The following is a 27,783-nucleotide window of genomic DNA, read 5'->3' on the forward strand; positions in this document are numbered from 1 at the left end:
GTGGTCTACAGAATATTCAGGAGCAGGGCATCTCTCTCTCTTTCTCTTTCTCTCTCCCTCTCTCTAGCTGTCTCGCTCTCTCCCTCTCTCTTTCTCTTTCTCTTTAGGTCTCTCTCTTTCTCTTTAGCTCTCTATCTCTCTTTCTCTTTAGCTTTCTATCTCTCTTTCTCTTTAGCTCTCTCTCTCTTTAGGTCTCTCTCTCTCTTTCTCTTTAGCTCTCTCTCTCTTTAGCTCTCTCTCTCTTTCTCTTTAGCTCACTCTTTAGGTCTCTCTCTCTTTCTCTTTAGCTCTCTCTCTCTCTTTAGCTCACTCTCTCTCTTTAGCTCTCTCTTGTTCTCTTTAGCTCTCTCTCTCTCTTTAGCTCTCTCACTCTCTCTCTTTAGCTCTCTCTCTCTCTCTTTAGCTCTCTCTCTCTCTCTCTCTAGCTCTTTCTCTTTAGGTCTCTTTCTCTTTAGGTCTCTCTTTCTCCTTAGGTCTCTCTTTCTCTTTAGCTCTCTCTCTTTCTCTTTAGCTCTCTCTCTCTTTCTCTTTAGCTCTCTCTCTCTCTTTAGCTCTCACTCTCTCTCTTTTTCTCTCTCTCTCTCTTTCTCTTTATCTCTCTCTCTTTCTCTTTAGCTCTCTCTCTCTTTAGCTCTCTATCTTTCTCTTAAGCTCTCTCTCTCTCTCTCTAGCCCTCTCTCTCTCTTTAGCTCTCTATCTTTCTCTTTAGCTCTCTCTCTTTAGCTCTCTATCTTTCTCTTTAGCTCTCTCTCTCTCTCTTTAGCTCTCTCTTTTTATCTCTCTCTTTAGCTCTCTCTCTCTCTTTTTATCTCTCTCTCTTTCTCTTTAGCTCTCTCTCTCTTTAGCTCTCTCTCTCTCATTAGCTCTCTTTCTCTTTAGGTCTCTCTCTTTCTCTTTAGCTCTCTCTCTCGTTAGCTCTCTCTCTCTCTCTTTAGCTCTCTCACTCTCTCTTTAGCTCTCTCTCTCTCTTTCTCTTTAGGTCTCTCTCTTTCTATTTAGCTCTCTCTCTCTCTTTCTTTAGCTCTCTCTCTTTCTCTTTAGCTCTGTCTCTCTCTTTAGCTCTGTCTCTCTCTTTAGCTCTCTATCTTTCTCTCTCACTCTCTCTTTAGCTCTCTCTCTCTCTTTGGCTCTTTCTCTTTAGGTCTCTCTTTCTCTTTAGCTCTCTCTCTTTCTCTTTAGCTCGCTCTCTCTCTTTAGCTCTCTCTCTCTTTAGCTCTCTCTTGTTCTCTTTAGCTCTCTCTCTCTCTCTTTAGCTCTCTCACTCTCTCTCTTTAGCTCTCTCTCTCTCTCTTTAGCTCTCTCTCTCTCTCTTTAGGTCTCTTTCTCTTTAGGTCTCTCTTTCTCCTTAGGTCTCTCTTTCTCTTTAGCTCTCTCTCTTTCTCTTTAGCTCTCTCTCTTTTGATCTCTCTCTCTCTCTTTAGCTCTCTCTCTCTCTTTAGCTCTCTCTCTCTTTTTATCTCTCTCTTTCTCTTTAGCTCTCTCTCTCTTTAGCTCTCACTCTCTCTCTTTTTCTCTCTCTCTCTTTCTCTTTTTCTCTCTCTCTCTTTAGCTCTCTCTCTCTTTTTATCTCTCTCTCTCTCTTTCTCTTTAGCTCTCTATCTTTCTCTTTAGCTCTCTCTCTCTCTCTTTAGCTCTCTCTCTCTCTCTTTAGCTCTCTCTCTCTCTTTAGCTCTCTATCTTTCTCTTTAGCTCTCTCTCTTTAGCTCTCTCTCTCTCTAGCTTTCTCTCTCTCTCTTTTTATCTCTCTCTTTGTCTTTAGCTCTCTCTCTCTTTAGCTCTCACTCTCTCTCTTTTTCTCTCTCTCTCTTTCTCTTTAGCTCTCTCTCTCTTTTTATCTCTCTCTCTCTCTCTTTCTCTTTAGCTCTCTCTCTCTTTAGCTCTCTATCTTTCTCTTTAGCTCTCTCTCTCTCTCTTTAGCTCTCTCTCTCTCTCTTTAGCTCTCTATCTTTCTCTTTAGCTCTCTCTCTCTCTCTTTTTATCTCTCTCTCTTTAGCTCTCTCTCTTTTTATCTCTCTCTCTTTCTCTTTAGCTCTCTCTCTCTCATTAGCTCTCTCTCTCTTTAGCTCTCTCTCTCTCATTAGCTCTCTCTCTCTTTCTCTTTAGGTCTCTCTCTTTCTCTTTAGCTCTCTCTCTCTTTAGCTCTCTCTCTCTCTTTAGCTCTCTCACTCTCTCTTTAGATCTCTCTTTCTCTTTAGGTCTCTCTCTCTCTTTCTATTTAGCTCTCTCTCTCTTTAGCTCTCTTTCTCTTTTGCTCTCTCTCTCTTTCTTTAGCTCTCTCTCTTTCTCTTTAGCTCTCTCTCTCTTTAGCTCTCTATCTTTCTCTCTCACTCTCTCTTTAGCTCTCTCTCTCTAGCTTTCTCTCTCTCATTAGCTCTCTTTCTCTTTAGGTCTCTCTCTCTTTCTCTTTAGCTCTCTCTCTCTCCCCTTCCTCCCTCCCTCCCTGTAAGAGACCAGAAAAACCCTCCAGGACCACTGGTTCCGTTTCAAGGTCTGAGGTTGACGTACCATTTCCTTGTAACATTAGAGTCGCCACACAATGTTATATTTCAGTTTCTTGATGTCTCGCCTTTCCTAAAGGCAATTAGTCGTCCTTGAAGTGGTTCACTATGTGTGTTCCTTTACACACACTCGCAGAGACCAAATGAGTGCACTCCTTTAACGTATAATTATCAGTCTCCCTCTATTTAACCCCCCCCACACACACACACACAACTTAGACATAATTGTGATTCTGTCGTTGTAACAGAGACAGACTAGTGCGTACATGCATAGGAGCGAGTGCAAATGAACTCACACGTATGCACGAAAGTGCGCATGCACCCAAAGAGAAGTGAAATTAACGCAAGACTTCAATCCAACTCCAATCGACAATCTTCGGTCTCCGATAACATCAAAGACAAAATTCCAATTAGATATTAAACCTTTTTAAAGTACGGCAAACGCACAGTGCTCCTCCTGCAGTAATCTAATTTCACTTAAAAGGACATCTATTAGCATATTGTTATTGCCTTTTATCTGGCGCGGGGTTGTGTTTGAACAGGAATCCGGTGTTAAATAAAAGAGGTAATGGTGTTTGAGACATCACTGGGAATTAATGATGGATGATGCCCCCCCCCCCGACGGCCAATAGGCTACACCTTGACCCTAGTCTCTGCCGCTTCATTCCCTATGCTGATGAAACACTTTGCGCATAATGTATTCTTTGGTTTTCACAGACCTAAGTAGGGTTTTTTGAAGCGGAAATTAGGGGGTCCTTTCTAGAGCACGGCCAGAGTGCTTTGAGAGTAACGTCTTTAATCTCTCTATTTAGATTAAAACACACTCACTTCTCTGTTCCTCCTCTAGGTCTACCCTCTGTTATATCTCATGGCTGAATGAAGTAGAATCATTTCGATTGAATGGTCTTTGGGGCTTTCAGGTAGGTGGAAAAAAAAGCGATTTTTGTAAAGTAAAGAGATCCAAATCAGGGTCAAGCCAGTTTTTATATTTTTGTAACATTGTCACTACATGAATGAGGAGAACACATAAAGTACCACTGACAAAACACTCCCTTCCCGTGTGAATCAATCGCAAGTTAACATGAATTACCATTCTGTTAAGTACAGAAGACAACTATGGTTGTAATGTAATCTACTATTCATTACAATAGAGAGCCTGTTCCCACCGTATACAGTGTAGTCTATATGTGGCCCCTGTGAAATCCCAGGTTGAGCCTCTGGGCTGCAGACATAGACAGGCAAGTACACAGATGAGCGAGATGGGAGACAGTTGTGACTGTTTACCAATCCACTGTACCACCGCCACACTGAACCACACTGAGACAGACTGAGCCAGAGCCTCGCTGTGGTGGGGCTGCGGCATTAGTCATACAGACACACATTCAACACTACCCACACACCCATACATTTTCAACAATACCTACATACCCCCATCCGCACATTCTCTCAACACTACCCCCTCCCCCACCAACACATACACACCCATACATTTTCAACAATACCTACATACCCCCATCCGCACATTCTCTCAACACTACCCCCTCCCCCTCCCCCACCAACACATACACACCCATACATTTTCAACAATACCTACATACCCCCATCCGCACATTCTCTCAACACTACACCCCCCCACCAACACATACATTTTCAACAATACCTACATACCCTCCCCTCCATTCTCTCAACACTACACCCCCCCCCCACCAACACATACACACACATACATTTTCAACAATACCTACATACCCCCCCTCCATTCTCTCAACACTACACCCCCCCACCAACACATACATTTTCAACAATACCTACATACCCCCCCTCCATTCTCTCAACACTACACCCCCCCCCCCCACCAACACATACACACACATACATTTTCAACAATACCTACATATCCCCATCCACACATTCTCTCAACACTACCCCCCCCCCCCCCCCCCCCCCTCACCAACACATACACACACACATTCAACACATACTGACTGAAAGGTGAGAGACAGGTTGGAGGTCTGGGTGAGCAGGGGTATAGAGGCTGAATCTAAAGGTAGGGAAATAACCCACACCCGACTGCAGTGCAGAGAGAGTGAAAGGGTTGTTTGAGGTGGCACAGGATGTCTTCAAAATGAGACCTGAAACTTTCACGTTATTTTTGATCCCGGAACTGGCTATGTGTTTATATATGGGTCCAGGCCAGGGGTGGAAATAATTTCAAAAGTTCTCTGGATGACTAAGTTTATGGCTTCTATAAAAAGACTGAGACAGTTTCATGTGTGTGTGTGTGTGTGTGTGTACAGGGTTGAGTAGGTTACTTTCTAAATGTAATCCATTACAGTTACCTGCCCAAAATTTTAATCAGTAACGTAACTTTTGGATTACCCAAACTCAGTAACGTTTGTTTAAATTGTTAAAAATGATTATTTAAACCATATTTTGAGGCTATACAGTGTTGGTTTGCATTTACATGGTTTACAAACAGTGGAGTAAAACAAGCTTATTTCTTGGGTTCTCATGGAGTGTGACAGTTGAACTAAGCTCATGAGGCATTTATAAGTTATATTCTTCAAGAATCAATATATATATATATTTTTTTTATCAGCATGAATTAGATTGAGCAATAAAAGTGTCACTTTTATTCCATAGGCTGGGATCCGCACTATGCAGCTGTTGATAGAGCAAATTTGACATCAATGTGCTATGTAAATATCAATAATAAGTGATATCCGTATCGCTGTAGGCTACACCACTGCTGTCATCCTTACCTCCAAGCATTTATTCAAGTTAGATCTTTGGATGCCGACAGCAGTCGCACCATTGGAAGACATAGCTTGGACTGTAGTTTGGACTATAGCCTACAAAAGCCTATTCCTGCTCTTTTCCTGTGATCTATCAAACACATTTGGTGTGTCATCATAGTGGTCTCTGACTTGTGGTCAGACTCACTCAGGTGGAACGAACTTAAACTTGCGCGTTTTTTCAATGCTGATTTGAATGTCATTGAAAAAAACAGTGTCAAATATTTTACAGTTACAGTATTTTACAGTTACCGTTTTTTTGTTGTAAACCGTTACTCCCCAACCCTGTGTGTGTGTGTGTGTGTGTGTGTGTGTGTGTGTGTGTGTGTGTGTGTGTGTGTGTGTGTGTGTGTGTGTGTGTGTGTGTGTGTGTGTGTGTGTGTGTATGTATCCAGTGCCCAGGGCCCATGTCTAGTGGCTGACGGTCAGGCAGAGGTACTCCTAACGTCCCTTCCCCGTCATTGCCACTCCCTGCCATTATAACCCAGCACCCAATCACACAGAGTAGGAAGCCCAATCTGGAAGTGATTCTCCCTCTCCAGAGTTACCCAAAATGAGCGGCACTTAGTTGGAGGTTTGGAGAACATCAAAGCCTGGGCAGACATAACAACGAAGCCATGTTTAAAATACTAAATCCCCCCTCCACACACGCGCACACACAGACACACACACACACACACACACACAGCCAATGCACATCACAGTGGACATCTATGTATGCTGGTGGGCAGATGCTGGGCTGTGTTGGTAGGGCAGGAGGCGGATCATAAGGGATCTAGTATCTTAATTGTTACCTCCTAGCAGCACTATGGGAATGCTCCATTGCCGAGCCATTCTGTCTTTAACTGAACAATATACGGGACTGAAGGACAGACAGACAGACAGACCAGGCCAACTCAATACACAGACTTGCAGAGGAATTATATCTCCATCTAAATGAGCACAAATAGACCACAATAAAGATGTGTTCAGCTCCACTGAAATGGTCTTTAATGATCATGCTTTAAAAGCTAATTAATGGTCTTCTCGTTTATATCATCAGAGGAGTCATCCGTAACTATTGATGCAAAATATTGACACAGAATTAAGGGAAATGAGATGACCACAGAATCATAAATCCTGGTGGAAATCATCACTTCCTCCTCTTTATGGTTTATCAACACAATAGATAAACCTTTTAACACACAGAACCAGACATATTTGTTTGTCTAGTGGCGTTCTGTACACAGAACCAGACAGTAAGCGGTGAAATAAGAGCATTGTCAAAGTGGCTCGAAAGTCAGAAGTATGACGTTTGTGGTTATTCTTGGGTGTTCATTGTTTGTTTGAAATGTCAAGACTTATACAGATGTAGGATCTTAATTTGAGCCAGTTTGCTACAGCAGGAAAATAATCCTGCAGCGACAAAAAATGTGATGGATTATTATGTGTATTATAATTAATGGACATTTTTTGTTAGGGCAAATCAAGTCTGAAATATAAATGTGGAAATTACAAACTTACCAGAAAATGTTAAAATGTTAATAGTTCGCCTAATTTCCGTTAATGTGACAAATGTATAGTGTAGAGAATCATTGTACCATCTAAACTGTTGTGAAATATATTTTCCATAACCAAAAATATTGTATTTTCAGCTGTTTGAAGCTGGTGTACTAAACCGAAAGTAAAAGAAGCAAAGCGAAACTTAAGAATGGGAAGCATAGAAATAGCACACATAGAACATATCTATCTACCACTTTTTAGACTTGCTTTCAATGAGAATGACATATCTATAACACACATTTCTTTGTGAATTTGGTCATGTCACTCAAAAAGTTACATATTTAAAACTCGAATACACTACAAGCCAGCAACAAAAGAATGATCAAATTAAGATCCTAGATCTGTGCTCTCTGACCTTTTTGGGTGCTATGGTAGGGAATGGGGATTGAGACGCGATCCTCGTCACCTACAACCCACATGACCTTTTATGAATCCCGTACACTGAGGGAAAAGACGCCATCGAAATGTTCTTAAATATCCCCTTGAATCAAATCCCTTCAGTCAGTGGTTGAATGGTCTGGCAGTAATGATGCTGAACAGACAATCCATTCAGCACTGTGCGAATCATAGTGAAACCTTTACGGCGGCTGGGCCAGCTTTCACTCACAGGTGGTTTTGGAAAACAGAACTTGCGCCCCCCTGGGAAATACCACAGCACATTAAAAAAAACTCCCATCAGGCTTTATGTTGTGGTCGATGACACAATAGACTTATTGATTTCCCAAACTGAACACAGCTTCCCTTGTCAATGAAAACCCCCTCTATACTGTATCACTAGCTAGGTTGGCGACATATTTTCATGCAAATATTCTAAAATCTGCATCCCCACCAGAGACGTGTTTCGATCAAATTTATTTTGGGGGGGTTAAAAGGCTGTGCGTGATGATGTAATTCACATGAACATATATTTTTAGGTTAAATTCCCATGTACCGAATACGGATGGTTTTCTAACAAAAAAAATGTAGCATTATATAGCGTGTATTGGCACGTGGTATACACGTGGTGTATTGGCACACTGGTATTGGCACTCTAGCCAAACAGCTCGCAGGGGTATAGTCTACTGATGAGATTATTATGGACAAAAGAGCGACATAATTTGTATTAGTCAAATGGCAGCCAAGCATCGATGATCATGGCACCAGTATAAGACCCTCGACATTTATTGGAAAGGAGCATCAAGCTCATCACCTTGCACTTTCACCACCCTGTGAAGTTCATCGTCATTTATTTGATATGTAGCCTAACAAACTGCATGATTTCCCGACGAGTCGTAGTGGGAGGACCACACAACAGGTCATCGCGTGACTCCCAAGTTTACTTCGACATGATGGTTATTATATAAATATTTGCGTATAAAAGCGTTTCCACCGACATTTCTTGAATAATTCATTTTACAGGCACAAAAAGATCCTACCTTGTCTCGCTTATTTTGTTTTTGTCGACATTTTGGAAATTTTCCTGACAAATGTTCTGTTTCCATCAGGCCTGTCATTATATATTTTATCCGACATGTACTTTACTCGCATAAAAAGGTTAGATGGAAACTTGGTTACCGTCATCCCTGTTCTAGATGAATACAAAGAATGCCGAGGGCTCTGGCATTAGAGTGCTGGAGGAGAGACAATAGATGAATAAGAAAGGGGGATGAGGAGCGAGGGAAAGACAGCAGAGAGAGGGGACAGAAGAAAAAAAAGACAGAGAGATGGGTGATCTCTAACAAGGTGAGATAAACTGAGATAAGGCAATAGAAATGGAATCCATGGATCAATGGATTCTATTTCTATGGATACGGTATGGTGGGTTAAGGCGTCTGCATGCTCCAGTTCGGCTGGCGGCTAGCCGATGTCGGCTAAGCGAACCGAACGAGTGTGCTCGCATACTCCCTTAATAAAATACGTTCGCTTGAATAACGAGAAAAAAAGCGCCAAGAGAACTTCCTCAAAATTGTCCGAATTAATCTGAGATCACTCAGGAAATCGATCCATAATTTTTTACGTTTTTGCCCGAGGAGATTTTACATCTAACTAAAATGTTTGGTGCAGTATTACTTAATGATAAAATTAGCATGAAAACGAGTCGCATCTCGTTTCTATGACAACATAGTCTTTATTGAAGAATCCATACTGTTCACCAATTACCGACGAAGCTGCGTAGACTTCGGCTCCCGAACTTCCGCGGGCCTTGAGAAAAAAATGTGCGCTCGAACAGCCTGCAAAACCCTAACCGAAAGTCCAAAACTAACACAAACGTCACAAAACGTCGTCATAATAAATGCACAAACTATTCCCGAACTGTTTCGGTTGGGAAGCCTGCAGACGCCTTTAGGCACGAGTCCTATCTATGCCTCATATATGAGAATTAGGTTGATCAGGACAGGCAGACCTTCCCACAGCATAGCTACTAGTCAGCTGCGTCCCACTGCCAGGGGTGGGGTGTGGCCCTGCCCTGCTGGACTGGATGTCCTCTCCTCTACACACTTAGTAGACTCTAATGTCCCCCACAAATATATAGCACTTGGGACAAAACCTGGGTGACAGATGCATGTTGCCATAGAGATGCGTCATTTACAACGTTACAATGATTGGCCCAAGGAGGGACCTATAGTAATTCATTGAAATGTGTTAGTCACATGCAATATCTCAATTGGTGCATCATTTGTTGGGGACAAATGTTTACTGTTGCCCTGTTAATCCGCTAAGATTGATGTCTGTGCCCTGCTGAAATCAAATTAGCATAATACAAAAATCCCAATTAAAATCAGTTTCAGGTAGAGATATCTGTTGTTGTGTTTTTTTTTTACATTGGATGCATCTCAATCCATCATGATCGCCTATGTCACACTTCTGCACCTGTGGTGAAATATGACAAGAGCTGGAGTGGTGTTTGTCAGACCATGAGACATCCCGAAAATCGGCCTTCTCACAATCCCATCGTAGAGTACAAACGGTTTGGCCTGCAAAAATACTATTACCCCTCTATGGAAAGGTGAGACTCTCGCGAACATGATGGTTTTCTCTGTTTTGCTTTACGGCCCCCACAAGCGTCTTGGGACTTGTCTGAAATTGGTACAGCCGATCTGCCAACTCCTTTCTGTAGCGCCCGAATAGTTTGGGGTACACATAATTTCACCCTCTGTGGAAAGGTGAGACTCTCACAAACACATACGTCGCTTGTTTCTCTGTAGGACACCCACAGGCCTCACAAGACTCGTCTGACGGTCCCCCGGTACCAGTTGAAAAAATGGATGGAAGTGAATATGGAGACTGTTTAGTGCCAAAAAGAATGGGTCAAATACAAGTTTAAAAAATGAAACAAATGTTTCCTGATATTTCTTATACACTATATATACAAAAGTACAGTGCATTCGGAAAGTATTCAGACCCCTTCCTTTTTTGCACATTTTTGTTAAATTACAGCCTTATTCTGAAATGGATTTAATTCAATGTTTTCCTCATCAATCTACACACAATACCCCATAATGACGAAGTGAATTTTTCTTGTTGCAAATGTATAATTTCTTGTTGCAAATGTATAGTTTTTCAGTGGCAGGGGCTGGGAGACTTAGTCAGGATCGAGGGAAAGATTAACAGAGACATCTTTGATGAAAACCTGCTCAGGACCTCAGACTGGGACGAAGGCTCACCTTCCAACAGGACAACGACCCTAAGCAGACAGCCAAGACAATGCAGGAGATGCTCCCCATCCAACCTGACAGAGCTTGAGAAAATATGTAGAGAATAATGGGAGAAATTCCCCAAATACAGGTGTGCCAAGCTTGTAGCGTCATACCCAAGAAGATTCAAGGCTATAATCGCTGCCAAATGTGATTCAACAAAGTACTGAGTAAAGGGTTTGAATACTTATGTTAAATAATAAATTGTTATTATTTAAAAAATTACATTTGCAAAAAAAAATGTTTTTGCTTTATCATTATGGGGTATTGTGTGTAAATTGATGAGTGAAAAAAAACAATTTAATATATGTTAGAATAAGGCTGTAATGTTACAAAATGTGGAAAAAGTAAAAGGGTCTGAATACTTTCAGAATGTACCGTATGTGGACACCCCTTCAAGTTAGTGGATTTGGCTATTTCCGTCTGACAGGTGTATACAATCGAGCACACCGCCATGCAATCTTCATAGACAAACATTGGCAGTAGAATGGCCTTACTCAAGAGCTCAGTGACTTTCAACATGACACCGTCATGGGATGCCACATTTCCAACAAGTCAGTTCGTAAAATTTCTGCCCTGCTAGAGCTGCCCTGATCAACTGTAAGTGCTGTTATTGTGAAGCGAAAATGTCTAGGAGCAACAACAGCTCAGCCGCCAAGTGTTATAACACACATGCTCACAGAAAAGGAACGCTGAGGGCTGAAACGCTAGATGTGTAAAAATGGTCTGTCCTCGGTTGCAACACACTACCAAGTTCCAAACTGCCTCTGGAAGTCAGCACAAGAACTGTTCGTTTGGAGCTTCATGAAAAGGGTTTCCGCACACAAGCCTAAGATCACCACACCGCCATTGGACTCTGGAGCAGTGGAAAAGCATTCTCTGGAGTGATAAATCAAGCTTCACCATCTGGCAAGCCAACAGACAAATCTGGGTTTGGCGGATGCCAGTAGAACGCTACCTGCCCCAATGCATAGTGCCAACTGTAAAGTTTGGCGGAGGAAAAATAATGTTTTTTCATGGTTCGGGCTAGGCCCCTTAGTTCCAGTAAAGGGAAATCTTAACGCTACAGCATAAAATGACATTCCACACGATTCTGTGCTTCCAACTTCGTGGCAACATTTTGGGGAAGCCCCTTTCCTGTTTCAGCATGACAATGCCTCCTCGCACAAAGTGAGGTCCATACAGAAATGGTTTGTCGAGATCGGTGTGGAAGAACTTGACTGGCCTGCACAGAGCCCAGACCTCAACCCCATCGAACAACTTTGGGATGAATTGAAACGCAGACTGCGAGCCAGGCACGCCGACTGCGAGCTAGGCCTAATCTCCTAACATCAGAGCCCGACCTCACTAATGCTCTTGTGGCTGAATGGAAGCAAGTCCCAGTGTAAAGGTTTTCCTCCTCCTCTTCTGAGGAGGTGTAGCAAGGATCGGACCAAGATGCGGCGTGGTAAGTGTCCATGTTTTTAATATGAAAAAACTCAACATGAACACTAATACAAAAACAATAAACGTGAACAAAACCGAAACAGTACCGTGTGGCGAACAAACACAGACACGGAAACAAACACTCACAAACAAACAGTGAAACCCAGGCTACCTAAGTATGATTCTCAATCAGAGACAACTAATGACACCTGCCTCTGATTGAGAACCATACTAGGCCGAAACATAGAAATTCAAAACAAAGACTGCCCACCCCAACTCACGCCCTGACCATGCTAAATAACGAAGGAAATAAAGGTCAGAACGTGACACCCAGCAACAATGTTCCAACATCTAGTGGAAAGCCTTCCCAGATGAGTGGAGGCTGTTACAGCAGCAAAAGGGGGACCGACTCCATATTAATGCCCATGATTTTGGAATGAGATGTTCAACAAGCAGGTGTCCACATACTTTTGGTTGTGTAGTTTATCTCTTAGACATAGAACAGACACTTCAGAAGAAACTTCCGTTTTATGTATTTTTTTTGGGGGGGGGGGGGGGGGGGCTATCTGTTGTTCCATGTAGTGAATCTGTAATTCAATGTGTTTGTATGGGCTAATAGCAGTATACTACTTTTCATACTTCAAGGGGTCTTAAAATTCTAAATCAAATAGAAAAATGATCCTTGGTATGACCTTCTTAAAACAATTAAGATTTAGTAGAACCCCCCCTCCCCCAGCTTAGACAGAGGGCTTAGACTCTTATGGGTTAAATGGTGGGAACGTCAAAGGACTGGGAGAAGAGAGGAGAGTCTCTGATGGGGGGGGGGGTGCTTCAAAGACACTCTGAGCTATGGACTACATTTGGATAGAAAACATGCATGTATACTACACATGTAGACCACTAATATCAGTTAACAGAGTGTGTGTGTGTGTGTGTGTGTGCGTGCGTGCGTGCGTACGGAAAATTGCAAATAAGAATGGCAGCCCCGTGTTCCGTATGGAAGTGGTAACTGTTTCAGTCCAAGAGGTCACTTTCAGTTCAGACATCTCAACGCCCCCCCAGAGAACGGCATGATGACCGAATTGTGTAAACATCACCACAAGTTCCCGTGCCATGAATCAGTCTATGAAGTGTAAATGGTCAATTCTGCTTTCCCGTGTTTACAAACAAAGCCATGCTAATGAATAACCTAATGGCACTATAAAGGGAATAGGGTGGCATATGGGACGTAGACAATGCCTTTGATATCTATCTATTGCGTCTGAGAGAGCTTTCCCTCTACTTTGACCTTAGAGATGACCCTCTTCCTCCCGAGGGGAGGATGGTAGAGGAATTGAAGGAAGGAGGAGGGGAATGTTCTCCCCAGCCTAACATCTACCCAGTGGAGATGAACAAATCATTGGTGGACAAAACAGGCGTGAGGCAACTGACCAATCAGAACATTGCTCCAGCATCGGTCTGAAAGATCTGGAGAGATCTTTCTTTCTGTCTTTAAAATGTTTATTTTTATTTAAATCGTTTATAAACCATACAAAACATATTTCTTATCGATAGACTCCATTGACTTACTACAGTGTAGCCCTCAACACCCTGCACCTACTGTTGAGGAAGGTGAACACTGTCTGTCTAGCTGTCTAACTAGGCCCTGAACTCCCTGTTCTTCAAAGCACAACAAACTCGTTCTGATTAGCCATTGACACTGACATGACACAGATGAAGTCTACGCTGTCCCTGATTCTGCTTTCCATCTGCTCAGTTCGATTGCTATCGTTAAACTCAACACAGGAGAAATGGATCAATCCATTCAAAACCAGAACAAACAGTCCATACACACCCAAATCCTCTATCTATCCAAAACCGCATGCATCATCCCTATCCATCCAGAGTTAGATGCAGTAGTAAATAGTGGGGATTAGGGAAACATGGCTGCTTAATGCATGCACAGAGAAGGGGGGTGGATGATCTTCTTTCATGTCATAATTTATTCTGTCTGATTAATTCTCTTTGCCCCTGTGGCTGAAGTGATTCCAGTGGATATGCCCTCCCCTTCTCCTTCCTCCTCTTCCCTCCCTCCTACCCTATTCCACACAGCCCCGAGCTGCTCCTCTCTCTCGTATCTCAGAGCCCACCTGCTGGGCTGGGCCCTCTCTACGGCCGCCTGGAACAAGGCATACCGTTCCCATGGTTACCGTCCCTGCACGGTGTGCGCCGTCCGCAGGTAGGCTGCGAGGCCCCGCTCTGTGGAAATCTGTGCCGGCTCACTCCTCTCAGCCATGTGTGTGTGTGTGAGAGTGAGAGCCAAACCCCTTCATCCGGCACTGCACTGCTCTGAGGCAGATCTGCTGCTGCCGGACAGACAGAGGAGGTGAGACGCGGATGGTGTGTGTTCTGCTACGTCTTAGCTTAATGTAACTTAATTAAACATCAACTTAAGCCTGTGAGGAAACCCCCTGTTGAGACACATCCTAAGCCCCTTGATTCACCTGAAGTTAGAACATGGACGTATCTATTTATTTTATTTTATTGAACTAGGCAAGTCAGTTAAGAACAAAGTCTTATTTACAATGATGGCCTACCCTGGCCAAACCCTCCCCTAAACTGGGGTCAATTGTGCGCTGCCCTATGGGACTGCCGATCGCGGTCAGTTGTGATACAGCCTGGGATCGAACCCGGGAATGTAGTGACGCCTCTAGCACTGCGATGCAGTGCCTTAGACTGCTGCCACCCTGCCCACCTATCTATTAGTGGCCGTACCAACAGGGATGTTGCCGCATGCCGCTCCATCACTTTTTTCAATTTGAGGATGCTAAATATTCAAGGTCAAAATATTTCTGGAAAATTCATTTGGATAAATTCTAAATAAATTCTATTTAATTACCACTAAAATTCCATGAAAACGATAGAATGACAAACTCAATAAATATATAGGCTATAGCAGCCTATAGGTAGGTAATTGGTGGTTTCTTCCCTGTCTTCTCTCTCTGGCAGGAGCGCGAATTCTGAATAACTGTAGGTGTGTGCAGAGGCCCTTTGAGCGGGCCAAATCTGACATAACAAGAACTGCCACTGACAGAAAACTTCAGGGGTTGCTGAAACGGATGTCCTCAAAACAGCTTGTTATGGACTTGGGGCTTAAGTAGGCCTACGACGCACTTGAACTCGCCCTACTGTCCGAGTGCTTAGCTGCCAGAAACGTACCGCCTCTATTGCGTATGCAGACAAACTGATCCCCCCCGCATGAACCTTATCACCACACCAACGAGATCTAGGATCCAAATTCACTGCGTGTCTGCCTTGACGTTCATAAAACTCCCTCTTGCGCAGTGGAACCCAGAACGATATGTGACCACTTGGTTACGGTGCTGTCCTTTCAGCACCGCAAATCGCTTAAAATAATCCTCATCATCAAGATCTGTTCCCTACGCCCCTAACAGTCCTACTCATCACTTACATCTATTATTATTACAAATAGAAGACTATCACTTCTCACAATGGTGCTCGTTGAGTAAAGTTCGATCAAAGCTGAATCAAAGTCTTGCAAGATCACATAATGATTCATTTGTATTTTACATAACAGAATGGAATATAACAGCATATCCTGTAGCATAGCAGGCCTATAATATGTCACACCAAAAACACCTCAGTTAATTCTTAACATAAACTGAATAGTCCCCAGAAATTTGTCATGTGTGGCTAGGTCCACACAACTCAACAGTGTGCGCCGCTAGGCAGGATATATGCTTTGATTGAAAAAAAATGGGAGTACAAGAAAGGCTTGTAGTTTGTAATTAATACCATCTGCTTTTTATCACTCACAAAACAGTAATTCAAGAAGAGCTCAATGCATATTCCCATGAAACTGATTCAGATCAAATGATTGGCACGCAGTTTGGACATTTCACCGGAAAAACGTCAAGATTTATTGACAGTGATGATGGCCTATTTTTTTATTAGGTATGGCTAACTTTGTGTTTGAGGGTATTAAAAATATCCGTTTTAGGTAGGTAGACTTTGCAATTGGGTGATGCATTTCATGCATATTCTATAATGATATTCAATAGTCGGTCGGTACAAACTTTGATTGAGAAATTATGACATCATTCATTATTTTTGTAGGTTTAAAACTTATAGGGAAACCCTAAAAAGTGTTGAACATGCCGTTCCTTGATTTTAACTCAAATCCCGAGAGGCATCTTGACGGTTTGCTAGGAAACATCCTCACAGTAGTTGACTGGTTTGAATTATAGATTTGAGACTCAAACCCCCCGCTGTTTGTTTGTTTGTTCAAGCCTTTGAGTGAGGGGAGAACGGTGACGAGAGTCAAGAAAGACAGAGAGAGAGAGAAAGAAAGGAAAGAGCCCGTCCCCCCCGTGGAAACGGGACCGTTAAAAAATACGTTGTGTGCCTGCCTGGAAGGCTAATGGTTTGTTATTGAATGAGCGTTACATCATTAACCAGTCTCCCAGAGCTGGACCTCATGGTAGGCTTTAACTCCACCAGCCATTCCAATTTAAGCCACCAGGCTCAGATATCACAGGGCCCAACGCTCTGATGTGGCCACAGATATCATTGGAACTCAACCAAGAAGAAGACGGCTCGAAGGAGCCTTGTCCTGTGGGTTCTGTCTATGAAATAATATTTTGGAAAGCTTGTATATTTGCAAGCCAGAACTCCCCTAGCTGGGACCGACATGCTGTTCCCATTTTACCAATGGCTTTTCATATTTTAAAAAATACCATCGCCTGACATCACTCCAGACGAGGAATATTGTGGTGAGTATTTATGACAAGTTTGTCAAAGTGATGCATGCGTACAGTATTTCAACGGTTTTCCTTCAAGGGACGGAGAGTTTCGCAACAGTGTAGAGTGTCTTTCGTGCTAAGATAACCAATGTCAGTTTGGATTTGGGAGCTATGTTGAGTGCAGGGAAAGCCCCTAAACAATTGCAGTGGGCACCATAAAAAAAACTTTAAAAAACTTTGAGATCTGTCAGATGAGCATCCCCACCTTCATGTATTCAGTTAAGTGAAGACATGGGGCAGAAGTGAAGACCAAGGAAACTGGCCCGAGGCCATTCAGACAATCCCTCTTCCAGGGATGCGACACAAGCTGTATCCAGCACAATATAGGAGAAAAGACACGGTGTGTGAGAATGACACGACACAGCCAGGCCTTCGAGTATATGAGATCTTCATTGTGAAAAAAATATATTATCTCTTGAAATTCCGGACCGTGACATCAAACAGCCCATATTATCAAGGGATTTGGACCGTTCTGTTCTTGGTGTTTCACACAACGCAACAACTGTGATGAGATTGAGCAGACCTCAGAGCAACACAGAGAAGAGCCCGACCACACACAAAGTAGAGGTGACACGACACACAAATAATACATTCTTAGTTCATACGTCTCCTTGTAATTTGATGTCTCTGTTCTATCCAGCGAGCACATGAGCCAGTCATTTGGCTTCGCATGCAAACAATGTCGTCTCTCGTTTTCGTCACTACATCTACAAAATGTATTTGACGCACCATAAAAGTTAGCTGCAGCAGAAAATACAAAATGAATAAACAACAGGTTGTCAACATCTACAGCCGCCCTGGTCTATGAAGAAGGCAGGATTCAAAATCAACTAGCCTATTTCTCTTCTTCACCACGTCTCATAACCAACCATTCTTATTACAAAATCTAATTTGTAATAGAAAATCTAGGGATGAACATGACAGAACGGCCGATATTAGCTAAAAATGCCAATATCTAGTTTAACGCCGATGTGCAAAATCGAAGTCAAAGCTGACGTGCCTGCCTATATAGCACAGAAAGATGAGAACATCTTTGTACACAACGTAGGTACATGAAATAATGACGCTGCCTACAATTTTGCGCTACACGTGCAACACAGCATTCCTAACCTAGTCCACAATGTCTGCTGTGTGGATTGAGCAGTCAACAAGTCATTTCAGCAGTCATTTGAAAGAATAAGGAAAGCAAGACAACTCAAAGGCGAAATCCATTAACGGCAAGATAATGGAATTCATTGCCCTTGACAATCAACCGTTCTCTGTCGTGGATGATGTTGGCTCTCGCCGACTGGTCGAGCACCGGTACACTTTGACATTTTTAAAAAAATACTATTTTTCATAAGTTGCCCTAGCGGAGTAACACAGTAACATCGTCACTGCTATTAGCTTCACGACTGACATTTGGATCAGCGATATCAGCCCCATGTGCATGGTGAGTCTGACAGCACAGTGGGTCATCAAGGGTTTCGTACTGAGGAAAGTCGTATATCATGCTCATGAATACGCTAGTTGTCATACCGCTGCTGCCATTTCAATGGCATTTGACAACATGTTTGAAACTTGGAAACATGATCACACCAGCTAGCTCCATTCGAAACAACTGACTCGAGAAATAAGCTCATCGACTGCGCCTGCAGCAGACGTGAGACCCTCTGTCATGACATTGAAACGCCTGCTCAACAAAACTGACAGGGATGTAAAAAAATGTGCACAACATTTGAGATAAGCTTTATGTGTGTATGGAACATTTTTGGGATATTTATTTTCAGCTCATGAAACATGGGACAAACACTTTACATGTTGCATTTATATTTTTGTTCAGTGTAATATTCGTATTCTAATTCCTAATTCTAATGCTACCGATTCTGCCACATGACAGTGGAGTGCACATGCCTACTCTGACTTTGTCAATGTTAAGCTAAACAGTTAGCTAGCAGCTAGTGTGCAACGTTAGTGCTGACTGGTTTCTATGGAGTGAAGATGGACTCTTTTCCCGACGAGGTGGATGTTTTTACTGGCCCACATTTGTGAATGAAACAGTTGCCCTTGACAACAGTTTGCCCCGGCCGCAAAACTGCCCACATAGGCTGTGAACAAGCGATTTGGTGGCATTCTCTCTTTACCACCATGCTCGATGCTATGTACAAGGATCGCTATCGTCTGTGTGTGTGTGTGTAACCTTTATGTACCTAGCCAAGTCAGTTAAGAACAAATTCTTATTTACAATGACGGCCTACCCCGGCAAACCCGGACGACGCTGGGCCAATTGTGAGCTGCCCTATGGGACTCCCAATCACGACCGGATGTGATACAGCCAGGATTCGAACCAGGGACTGTAGTGATGCCTCTTGCACTGAGATGTAGTGCATTAGACCACTGCGTCCATGTGTGTGTGTTAACTATTTAACTGTACTAGAATGCTTAAAAGCCCGCTAAAATGTTAAACATCGGTTATCGGTATCGTTTTTTTGGCAAGGAAAATATCAGATTTCGGTATCGGTCAAAAATGTCATATCGGTGCAACACTAAGAAAATCCACACACTGCAAGTACTCTATGAGCCCTCGAAAAACCCTCATCATGTTTATACCAAATAATAGCATAAAAAAAGGCCACCAACCAAACAGAGCTATAAAGGTGCATGGAGTGGCACCTTAATGCATTTTGAGTGGCGAACGAGAGCCAGATCAATTGATTAAAGAGATCAATGGCACTGAGACACACCGACCGGACACACAGATCCTTTTGAGGGCGCGCTGCTCGTCACGAGGGTCAATGTGTGAGTGTGTGTCTGTCCCCACACACACACACGTCAATTAAAGCCTTTCCATTTGCCTGCCTTTGTACATTATTAGCTCGTGTCACTCCATCTCTGTGTGCCTTTAATCTTCAGGAGATGTTCAAGCTCTCCCTTATATCCAGGGGCACTGGAGACGCAAAGACCTACAGGGGAGAGTCATCCGCATCCCCAGCATGTCGGTCTTTAACCTTTAATGACAGCTGCTAAGACCTTGTAGACGAGACAGAGTTAGATGGGCAGCGTTTTGCTTGTGAGCAGCTCAGGAACTTTGCTCATCACGGCTGTGCGAGGTGGAAACCTCAGGCTGGTCCAGTGAGTGAAGGCAGAAAGGGCAGCTTCTCCCCTGAGTTCAGTGTAGCAGGAGTGACTTGCACCGGGTGCATCCCAAAAGTTGCCCTATTCCCTATTTAGTGCCCCGCCTTTCTGACTGGCCACTTCTAAAAGCAGAGTCAGCTTCTCCATGAGCCGTCGGTCTTCCAGGAGTCGGCAGAGCTCCGTCGGCAGTGAGCCAACCCAACGAGGGCAAAACCACAGAGCAGCACTCCCAGCCCCAGGGGGCCCCCCTGTGGTCCAGCATCACAGAGAACCACTGTCATCACTGGGTTACACTCCTCCAGGCCCAGGGCCGCTTGGCTGGGACACTACCCTCCCTAGAGAACAAGGTTGCCAGCGGTTCTCGGGACACTGCCAAGCTGCCTAGCAAAAGGGTGGCATTGAGCGATCGATAATCAGCACAAATAACATAGTAAGCCTTCTCACTGTGTAATTTTCACCCCAAAATAAAGTGCCATGCAGGGCTCTCTCTCTCTCTCTCTCTCTCAAAAAGTTGCTGGGAGGGCCTGTTTGAACATGGTCTCGCATGACTCTGTACTCTCCCTCCATCCCCGCTAACACAATGGACCTTATTTGTCCTACAGTCAGATGAATTTTTGCAGAAGATTTGTAAATGTAAATGTATGGTTGCACATGTGAACACCGCTCCCTCCCAGTGAGCTCCCCGGGAGCTGCCTCCCTGCCTGGGACCTGCAGGGCTGCCTCCCTGCCTGGGACCTGCAGCGCTGCCTCCCTGCCTGGGACCTGCAGCACTGCCTCCCTGCCTCTGCTGCATCTCATAATTGCTCCCTGACTCTCGTCTTCTAGCGCGGGGCTCATTGGAGCCAAGATGCTAACCAGGAGCAGCTTGTCAGCTTTAAGGCCACAGTGTGGTCCTCAGATACAGCCGAGATAAGTCCATCGGCCTTGTTTCATCACGCTCCAATAGCAACATGGAAAAGACGGGTGTGTTTGCCTTTACAGCGCCGGCCGAGCCCACTCCTTCCAGGCAGGCTTCCCTCCCTGCTACTGCGCCTGGGAGCTGGGATATGCTGGGAGGGAAGGCTGCTGGGGAGTGGGGATGGTGCTGACTGCTGACACAGACCCATCACTCACTCACTCACGTCACCTGATCCATTACGCAACTGAAGACCCCCCACTGCTGCAAAACAAAACAAACCATGACCACAGCACACAATGCTAACATCTGACATTGTTACCTTCTTATACATGGAGGTAGCGCTGTCCCTTCTGGGGAAGGCAGCATTTTTTTTATGCACTGCATTTAACTCACTTCTTCATTCAGAGCTGAGGGGCCACAGGTGCTGGGATGGACGAACAACAAAGAGCAATGTCGAAGATCGGATAAAGTACCTGACAACCGGGTTCAAAATAACATAGCCACCTGTCAAGGTCAAATAAAATAGGTATTTGCACATTTTGCTCCATTTGTGACAGCCGCAGTAGCAAGGGCTGAGGCCAAGAGCGGATCGGACCGTTGAAAGGTTTCCGGGGGCACTGTGCCCGGTCAACGAACTGCTGTGTTTGTGTTGCTCACTTGACACACAGTGACAGACCCTTTATTTTCCATGGTGAACCACAATAGGTTTAACCTCACACCACTGTAAACGATGAGACGAGCGAGGCACACAGACAAGCTGCAGGCAAAACCATCTAGACGGAATCTTAACACAACTTCCAAGCCGCAACGCCTAGACAGGCGCAGTATTCTGTACATTCGAAAGGTAACGTTCGCTGGGCAATACAAAGACCAGAGATCACGATCACATAAAAACATGTCCTATAGAGGAAAATCCTTCATGCACGTCATCACATGGTAGCTAGCAGGAAGGACATTGCCCATGTCCTAAATGGCACCCTATGGGGCCCTGGTCAAAAAGTAGTGCACCAGATATGGAATAGGGTGCCATTTGGGACGCAGCCCTATGCTGCAGCCGTGGATCAGTGAGTCTCGTCCATCTCCATCCGTTTGAAACTTGCTGTGTTTGACGGCATGCCTTTGATTGTGCCCTCCTCCATGTCGCCCAAGCAATTCCCTCGAAGGCAGCTCTCTCTGGTAAGGTGGCGAAAGAACTAACCCAGGATCGAAGAAAATAAGCCCTGAAACAAACACTACAAAAGTTATCAGGCTGTTTAATTGCTAATAATGAACATGAGCTTATTATATCACTTAAGTTAAATAACATTACGCACCCTATACATATCATTTCCACTTCTAAACGTTGCATTAGAAGCAGAGCCTACTACGGGCATAAGGGACTTTCGGGGACTTTCTTCCTTCCTTGTGGTAAAATTAACCTAAAAAACGTCAACAGTCATCTCCCTTGTTTCCCCTCATCAAAAATGTATGACATAATGTTTTGTTAATGAATGTATAATTGAAAACAGTATTCCCTGGGTTGGCTTGAATTAATAAGGAGGGAAATCTACTTGAGCTGGGATAGCTCTCTGCTTTTAATGAAGACAAAGTGGTAACGTCTAATTCGACACATTAACTTGGAGCCCTCTTTCTACACCCCCCCCCCCCCCCCCGAGATGGATGGGAGGAGGAGGAAGACGATGGCGTCCCTTTGAGACTTGGACCGCAGAGAGGGGGCTCTGGGTCCCCAGTCACAATGATTTAATTCTAATACGACTAGCTGCTGTAAATCTCCCGGGTTGGACACGTTCTGGAAAGGAGATGAAGCAAGTGGGAGCGTAAAACGCTGGGGAGTCGTCAGTGCATCCCAAATGGCACCCTATGTGGGGAATAGGTTGCCATTTGGGACGCAGATGACTTCTGTGCTCCCAGTCAGTTTGACTTGATAAAGACCGTTCGCTGTCTGTGCTCCCATTCAGAAAAGACAACCAACTGCAGTGAGCGGCCGAAGCCTCCAGGAACACAACAGAGTGCTCTTTCTCTTAGTCACCAGGGCATCTGCTGCTCCTCAGAGAGAGACGCTGCTGAGGATCCTCACGGATTTAGAAACTGGGGGGGGGGGATTCACAGATGAATATCAGTGGATCAATGACAGATCAGTGACAGCTAAGACACTGTAAACACGCTCTCCCAGTGCGTTTTAAACATCCGTCGTGTCTTTAACATGTTTCAAGCAGACCAAAATAGACACTGTGCCCAAGAACGTCAAGGTAACCTGTCTAAATGACTATTGCCCCATAGCACTCACTTCTGTAGCCATGAAATGCTTTGAAAGGCTGGCCATGTCTCAATACCAATACATCAATACCATCATCCCAGACATCCTGGATCCACTCCAATTCGCATACCGCCCCAACAGAACCACAGACGAAGAAACTCTGTATTGCACTCTACACTGCCCACTTGGACAAGAGGATCACCTATGTGAGAATGCTGTTTATAGACTACAGCTCAGTGTTCAACACCATAGTCCCCTCCAAGCACATCACTAAGCTAAGGACCCTGGGACTAAACTCCTCCCTCTTCAACTGGATCCTGGACTTCCTGACGGTCCGCCCCCAGGTGATGAGGGTAGGGGCCCTGCAGGGGTGCGTGCTTAGTCCCCTTCTGTACTCCCTGTTCACCCAAGACTGCGTGGCCAAGTACGACTCCAACACTATTATTAAGTTGGCCGACAACACAACGGTGGTTGGCCTGTTCACCGACGACGATGAGACGGCCTACACAGAGGAGGTCAGGAGACCTGGCAGTGTGATTCTACATCTGCATAGTTTGCTGTTTTGGGGTTTGGGGCTGGATTTATGTGTAAGCACTTTGTGACATCTGCTGATGTTAAAAGGGTTTTCTAAATACATTGGATTGGACTTGACAACAACCACTCCCTCAACTTCAGCAAGACAAAAGAGTTGATCGTGGACTATAGGAAACAGAGGGCCGAGCACACCCCCATTTACATCGACGGGGCTGTAGTGGAGCGAGTTGAGTGCTTCAAGTTCATCGGTGTCCGCATCACTAAGAATCTATCTTGGTCCACACACACCAGCACAGTTGTGAAGAGGCCAAGACAACGCCTCTTTCCCCCTCAAGAGGTTGAAAATATTTTGCATGGGCCCTCACTTTCATCCAAGACCTCTATACCAGGCGGTGTCAAAGGAAGGCACAAAAAATGGTCAAAGACTCCAGCCACCAAGTAGTAGACTGTTCTCCCTGCTACCGCATGGCAAGCAGTGCCGATGAACAAAGTCTGGAACCAACAGGACCTTGAACAGCTTCTAATCCCAAGCCATATGACTGCTAAATACTTAGTCCGGGTAGCTATTTGGTTAACTATTTAACTATCTGCATTGACCCCTTTTCACTAACTTTTTTTGACTCATCACATACGCTGCTGCTACTGTTAATTATCTATCCTGTTTCTGAGTGTCTTTATTCCTAGTTATATGTACATATCTAACTCAATTACTTCGTATCCCTGGAAAGATACCGAAGAAGGTACAGCTGATGTACTACTCTGAAGGAGGAAGAAGTCATCGAGGAAATGGTGGCAACCATGTAAACTAAAGAGGCAGAGAAAGAGGTAGAGTGCGAGGAGCCCCTGCACATCGACTCTGTACTGCTACCCTGTGTATATTAGGGCTATCTGTTCTTTGGACAAACATAAATGTTTTTTAATCAAATCAACAAGATTCACTGAGCTTGTCTGATGCTTTAAGCACACTGTTTGATGACATTTCTGTCATTTAGCAGCCAGATGGCGAAGCGTGATTCATCACTCTAGATAACGTGTTTCCACTGCTCCAGTTCAATGGCGGTGAGCTTTAAACCACTCCAGCCAACACTTGGGCTGTGCAGGGCTGTGTAGGGCTGGGCTGTGCAGGGCTGTGTCCGGCTGGGCTGTGTATGGCTGGGCTTTGTCGGGCTGGACTGTGTATGGCTGGGCTGTGCAGGACTGGACTGTGTAGGGCTGTGCAGGACTGGACTGTGTAGGGCTGGGCTGTGCAGGGCTGTGTGGGGCTGGGCTGTGTAGGGCTGGACTGTGTATAGCTGGGCCTTGTAGGTCTGGACTGTGTAGGGCTGGACTGTGTAGGGCTGGACCCCTTAGGACTGGACTGTGTAGGGCTGGACCCCTTAGGGCTGGACTGTGTAGGGCTGGGCTGTATAGGGCTGGACTCCTTAGGGCTGGACTCCTTAGAGCTGGACCGTGTAGGGCTGGACTGTGTAGGTAGGGCTGGACTCCTTAGGTCTGGACTGTGTAGGGCTGGGCTGTGTAGGGCTGGACTGGACTGTGTATGGCTGTGTAGGACTGGGCTGTGTAGGGCTGGGCTGTGCAGGGCTGGGCAGTGCAGGGCTGTGTAGGGCTGGACTGTGTATGGCTGGGCTGTGCAGGACTGGACTGTGTAGGGCTGGGCTGTGCAGGGCTGTGTCGGGCTGGGCTGTGTTGGGCTGGACTGTGTATGGCTGGGCCAGGTAGGGCTGGACTGTGTAGGGCTGGACTGTGTAGGGCTAGACTGTGTAGGGCTGGACTCCTTAGGGCTGGGCTGTGTAGGGCTGGACTGTGTAGGGATGGACTCCTTAGGGCTGGACTCCTTAGGGCTGGACTGTGTAGGGCTAAACTGTGTAGGGCTAGACTCCTTAGGGCTGTGCTGTGTAGGGCAGGGCTGTGTAGGGCTAGACTGGAATGTGTAGGGCTGTGCTGTGTAGGGCTGGGCTGTGTAGGGCTAGACTCCTTAGGCTGGACTGTGTAGGGCTGGACTATGTAGGGCTGGGCTCTGTAGGTCTGGACTGTGCAGGGTTGGACTGTGTAGGTCTGGACTGTGTAGGGCTGGACTGTGTAGGGCTGGACTGTGTAGGGCTGGGCTGTGTAGGCTGGGCTGTGTAGGTCTGGACTGTGTAGGGCTGGGCTGTGTAGGTCTGGACTGTGTAGGGCTGGACTATGTAGGGCTGGACTCCTTAGGGCTGGACTGTGTAGGGCTGGGCTGTGTAAGACTGTACTGTGTAGGGCTGTGCTGTGTAGAGCTGGACTGTGCAGGACTGGACTGTGTTAGCGCTGGGCTGTGCAGGGCTGGACTGTGCAGGGCTGGACTGTGTAGGTCTGGACTGTGCAGGGCTGGACTGTGCAGCGCTGGGCTGTGCAGGGCTGGACTGTACAGGGCTGGACTGTGTAGGGCTGGACTGTGTAGGGCTGGGCTGTGTAGGGCTGGACTATGCAGGGCTGGACTGTGTGGGTCTGGACTGTGTAGGTCTGGACTGTGCAGGGCTGGACTGTGCAGGGCTAGACTGTGTAGGTCTGGACTGTGCAGGGCTGGACTGTGTAGGTCTGGACTATGCAGGGCTGGACTGTGTAGCTCTGGACTATGCAGGGCTGGACTGTGCAGGGCTGGACTGTGTAGGTCTGGACTGTGCAGGGCTGGACTGTGTAGGTCTGGACTGTGCAGGGCTGGACTGTGTACGTCTGGACTGTATAGGGCTGGGCTGTGTAGGTCTGGACTATGCAGGGCTGGACTGTGTAGCGCTGGACTGTGTAGCGCTGTGCCGGGCTGGACTGTGCAGGGCTGGACTGTGTAGGTCTGGACTGTGCAGCGCTGGGCTGTGCAGGGCTGGACTATACAGGGCTGGACTCTCCAGGGCTGTAATTTGGACTGTGTATGGCTGGACTGTGTAGGGCTGGGCTGTGTAGGTCTGGATGGTGCAGGGCTGGACTGTGTAGGTCTGGACTATGCAGGGCTGGACTGTGTAGGTCTGGACACTACAGGGCTGGACTGTGCAGTGCTGGACTGTGTAGGTCTGGACTGTGCAGGGCTGTGTAGGTCTGGACTATGCAGGGCTGGACTGTGTAGGTCTGGACTATGCAGGGCTGGACTGTGTAGGTCTGGACTGTGCAGGGCTGGACTGTGTAGGTCTGGACTGTGCAGGGCTGGACTGTGTACGTCTGGACTGTATAGGGCTGGGCTGTGTAGGTCTGGACTATGCAGGGCTGGACTGTGTAGCGCTGGGCTGTGTAGGTCTGGACTGTGTAGGGCTAGACTGTGCAGGGCTGGACTGTGCAGGGCTGGACTGTGTAGGTCTGGACTGCGCAGGGCTGGACTGTGTAGGTCTGGACTATGCAGGGCTGGACTGTGTAGATCTGGACTGTATAGGGCTGGGCTGTGTAGGTCTGGACTATGCAGGGCTGGACTGTGTAGCGCTGGGCTGTGTAGGTCTGGACTGTGTAGGGCTAGACTGTGCAGGGCTGGACTGTGCAGGGCTGGACTGTGCAGGGCTGGAATGTGCAGCGCTGGGCTGTGCAGGGCTGGACTTTTTAGGTCTGGGCTGTGCAGGGCTGGACTGTGCAGGGCTGGTCTGTGCAGGGCTGGTCTGTGCAGGGCTGGACTGTGTATCGTTGGACTGTGCAGGCCTGGACTATATAGGGCTGGACTCTCCAGGGCTGGACTGTGTAGGGCTGGACTGTGTAGGGTTGGGATGTGTAGGGCTGGGTTGGACCGTGTAGTCTGGACTGTGTAAGTCTGGACTGTGTACGGCTGCACTCCTTAGGGCTGGACTCCTTTGGGCTGGGCTGTGTAGGGCTGGACTGTGTAGCGCTTGGCTGTGTAGGGCTGGACTGTATAGGGCTGGGCTGTGTAGGGCTGGATGGACTGTGTAGGGCTAGACTGTGCAGGGCTGGACTGTGTAGGTCTGGACTGTGCTGGTCTGGACTGTGTAGGTCTGGACTGTGCAGGTCTGGACTGTGCAGGTCTGGACTGTACAGGTCTGGACTGTGCAGGGCTGGACTGTGTAGCACTGGGCTGTGTAGGGCTTGGCTGTGTAGGGCTGGACTGTGTAGGGCTGGGCTGTGTAGGTCTGGATGGACTGTGTAGGGCTGGACTGTGCAGGGCTGGACTATGTAGGTCTGGACTGTGCAGGTCTGGACTGTGCAGGTCTGGACTGTACAGGTCTGGACTGTGCAGGGCTGGACTGTGTAGCGCTGGGCTGTGTATAGGCCTGTCGGATAGTTAGTTA

At 46.0% G+C, this 27,783-nt stretch overlaps 1 protein-coding gene across 12 annotated transcripts in view; it reads right to left on the reverse strand.

Moving 5' to 3' along the window:
- LOC109892952 (transcription factor 7-like 2) overlaps nt 1-27,783 on the reverse strand; it is a 69,532-nt gene that overhangs the window by 27,054 nt on the left and 14,695 nt on the right. The gene's annotated exons all lie outside the window — the stretch shown is intronic.

The sequence above is a fragment of the Oncorhynchus kisutch genome, linkage group LG6 (assembly GCF_002021735.2).
Source record: "Oncorhynchus kisutch isolate 150728-3 linkage group LG6, Okis_V2, whole genome shotgun sequence".
Lineage (NCBI taxonomy): Eukaryota > Metazoa > Chordata > Actinopteri > Salmoniformes > Salmonidae > Oncorhynchus > Oncorhynchus kisutch.